This window comes from Priapulus caudatus, unplaced genomic scaffold (genome assembly GCF_000485595.1).
Source record: "Priapulus caudatus unplaced genomic scaffold, Priapulus_caudatus-5.0.1 Scaffold2251, whole genome shotgun sequence".
NCBI lineage: Eukaryota > Metazoa > Priapulida > Priapulimorpha > Priapulimorphida > Priapulidae > Priapulus > Priapulus caudatus.
This window is the reverse complement of record NW_014579312.1, coordinates 30,970-35,070: the sequence shown is the minus strand read 5'-3', so window position 1 is coordinate 35,070 and position 4,101 is coordinate 30,970.

The following is a 4,101-nucleotide window of genomic DNA, read 5'->3' as shown; positions in this document are numbered from 1 at the left end:
CATTATTGTCATATGTAAACAAAACACGTACCGCACGATATGTAATCCTCGCTGTCCGGTGATTTCATCCAGTCGTGGTATCAAAATCTTCCATGTTACACAAACACTACGTACACTTCATGTCTTCGTAGTCCTCGCTATCTCTCGATATAATTCATACACAATATAAAGATGTAATCTATGATAATGTATAAACTCACAGTAACACGTTATAACGCACGCGGCAGTTGAACCTAAAGTTTCTCGATTTTTTAACATGGCGCGGACCGGAAGATCGGTTGGGTCGTCGAGCCACGCGCTTGGCTATTGTCGCAAACCCGTGTGTCGGACGAACTGTACATACGTACCTAAAATAGAAATAATATAGATATATAGGTACTATATTATTTCTATGGTATCTACAATCTACATGTCTACATCGATGTCTGTGTATGCATTATTACCGCGTAGGGCTTATGTACGGGTATACGGGTTTATGTAGGGGTATGTAGGGGTTATGTACGGGCTTATGTGTAGGGGTTATGTACGGGCTTATGTAGGGGTTATGTACGGGCTTACGGGCTTACGTACGGGCTTATGTAGGGGTTATGCGGGCATGGCGGACAGCAGTCAGCCCATGCAAATTTTTGTCAAGTCAAAATGAGACTGCAATGAAACATATTAAATATTTGAAATTCATAGAATAAAATACCCCCATTCGATGTCAGACGCGGTGCGAACAATTTTACGGTGTTCTGTGAAAGATGTTAACAACAGCAGTGAATTACGAAAGTAAACTCTCGATTCTCCAAAGTCTAAGGGGAAAGAGGTATCTCGGTAGCGAGAGAATGCCTGTAGGGCATGGGCGCAACCACTGGGGGGGTCGGGGTCAAACGAACCCCGCGACTATTTATGTGGACCTCCCGCAACTTCTGGAAGACCTTATCTTTCTGGAGGTCCAAAATCAGTCCGATACCAGCGTTATTATCGTGAAATCTCACTATCTTCACAGTGAAAGTTAAAATAAATAAAACCCCAGGTGGTCAAGTGCAAGTGGATACACGTGATTCAGATTCAGATATCTAGAATAGAACCCTTGTTAATACGCATTTAGATTCGACCTACATAGTACATTCCAGCTCACGTGCATCTGAACGAGCACGAATATCACCACGCGTTCGACAAAGCCAACTGCGTTATAGACACCACACACAAAATCATAGGTCCCATCTTCACGCAAGCGGCGCGTCAGCGGCCCGCGCACCGTTTCACCATTACCTTCTAATCTATGATAATCTCTGGCCGCAGTCCTCCACTGACACTTGCACGGCGCAGCCTGTTTCACGCAGAACGCGAAAGTCAAAGAGTCCCATTTGGTTTCTAAGCAACTGTTCTCTGTTTTTACGTGATCAGACATTTTTTGGCATTATTTTTTCATCAATTATTATTTTCTTCTTCATCGCTAAACTGTGTCAGCACGTTAGCACAGTCTGTGTGAGCTTTACTACTAGTTTAATCTAATTATCAAAACATTTTGGTATTTAGTATCCATGATCCTAGTAATGTCATTCATGACATCACAATTATCAATTATGCAACACTTCCATCAACACGCTGAAATACGTGATATTGAACCGTGTATACGCGTGATATAATCGTGATACGTGTGTAACCGTGATACGTGATATTCGCTCGCCCGCAGATCACGTTGCTATTGGCTGCTTGTGACCCCCCCCCAACTTTCAACACGTGGTTGCGCCCTTGGTTTCTCTCTCGCGAGATCTCACTAGGCAGCACTATTAAGAACAAGCTCTCGCGTGTGTGTTGGTTCTCGCGAGGGTCCGGTGCCACCGCTACAGTCTGCTTGTCCTAGCTACGACAGCAGATACAGTCATCGCAAACAGTGTAAGTTCTAACATAGATATCATACGTATTATCACGTATTTATTCTAAATTATAAATATATAAATATTCTGTGTATATACCTGATATTCAGAATTTGTCTACTGACGGTGAGCCAGTCACGTCACCATAACGGGTTCGGGCATTGTCAAAGCAAGCATTCACCCAAGCGCGTTCTGATATTGCGTATATATTTATTTGTTGGTTTAATGACTGTGCATTGGCAACAATGAGAACATGAGCTAACAAGCTACCCATCAGTGGCGTATCCAGCATAGGGCGGAGCCGGCGTACGCCCCCCCCCAAAAAAAATCAATAAAACCTACTTGCTACTTACTACTTACTATAGTAAACTAACATCAGGTGTGTACGCTCTCTGGAAAGTAATGAGAAGTGTTAAATCCTAAATTGTAGGGTTGAGTCTTGGGTTAAAATATAGTGTCATCAGCCATCCGAATATGGCCCACAGTATGCCTCCGATTGCAGGAAAATGGCTTAAATATTAAAAAAAATTCTGGGGGAACATGCCCCCGCACCCCCTAGCGCTGGCGTGCCTAGTGAAGAAACATCTTCTCGGTTCCCTTGCTCATAACAGCTTGTGTAGATACTGTAAATAATTAAAAGGTACGTATTATCGTAGTTTAAGATTTATTTAGAATGTATATTTTGGTTCCAAGTCAGATGACTGAGTTTTTAAGCCTGATTTCATGGATTGATATTTTCAGTGTTTGAGGTTGCCTTTCATTCATTCATTGAAATGTGACCGTCATTCTTAGAAATAGCCTTTGCTGCAGTAGAATGAAACATATTTGAAACTAACGTGTTTCTAATTGTAGGTTCTATAACAGTTAACATGCAAGTATTTTGATATATTCTTTCTCATCTTGTAGCGTAACTGATTTGAATCCAATAACCAAGCAAAATGGCATCCAAGGCAACGGCAATCGGTATTGATCTTGGAACGACATGCTCCTGTGTCGGAGTATTTCGGCATGGAAAAGTTAAAATCATTTTCAACGATATGGGCCACAACACCACAGGAGCATGTTGTTCCAAGATCAATACCGATTGCCGTTGCCTTGGATGCCATTTTGCTTGGTTATTGGATTCAAATCAGTTACGCTACAAGATGAGAAAGACTATATCAAAATACTTGCATGTTAACTGTTATAGAACCTACAAAACAAGTTAGTTTCTAATATGTTTCATTCTACTGCAGCAAAGGCTATTTCTAAGAATGGCGGTCACGTTTCAATGAATGAATGAAAGGCAACCTCAAACACTGAGAATATCTACTACACTACGATAATACGTACCTTTTAATTATTTACAGTATCTACACAAGCTGTTATGGCGCACAAAGTTGAGCAAGAGAACCGAGAAGATGTTTCTTCACTAGGCACGCCAGCGCTAGGGGGTGTGGGGGCATGTTCCCCCAGAATTTTTTTAAATATTTAAGACATTTTCTTGCAATCTGAGGCATACTGTGGGCCATATTCTGATGTCCGATATCGACACTATATCTTAACCCAAGACTCAACCGCACAATTTAGGATTTAACACTTTTCACCAACACACCAAATTTTCCTCACTTACATACCCATTAAAACAACACACTGTGTGCGGCCGGACTTTTAGCACAGTTCATAATAATTATATATATATATATATATCATATATTATGATATATATATATAATTATATATATATAATATACTATAAATTGCCTAGCCCTTCTGCTTATTCTACTACTATCTACACTACCAGGCAGAGGCACAACCACGTGTGTCTGAAAGTTTGGGGGGGCCAATACGAACGTGATCTGCGGCCGGAGCGGAATATCACGCTATATGGTTTCAATATACGGTATCTTCCAGGCGTTTGATGGAAGTGTTGCATAATTGTGATGTCATGAATGACATTACTAGGATCATGTATACCATAAAATACCAAAATGTTTTATTAATTAGATTAAGCTAGTAGTAAAGCCTACACACACCGACTGTGCTAACTGTGTGACACAGTTAGGCATAGAAGAAGGAAAATAATAAATAATGAAAATAATAATACAAAAAAAATGTCTGACACGTGAAAACAGAGAACAGTGTTAGAAACCAAATGTGACCTTCCTTGAGTCACACTTTGCAACAAAATTCTTTGCAATTGCTTCCCAACATCGATTCCAGAATACGGGATTTATTTTAACTTTCACATGTGAAA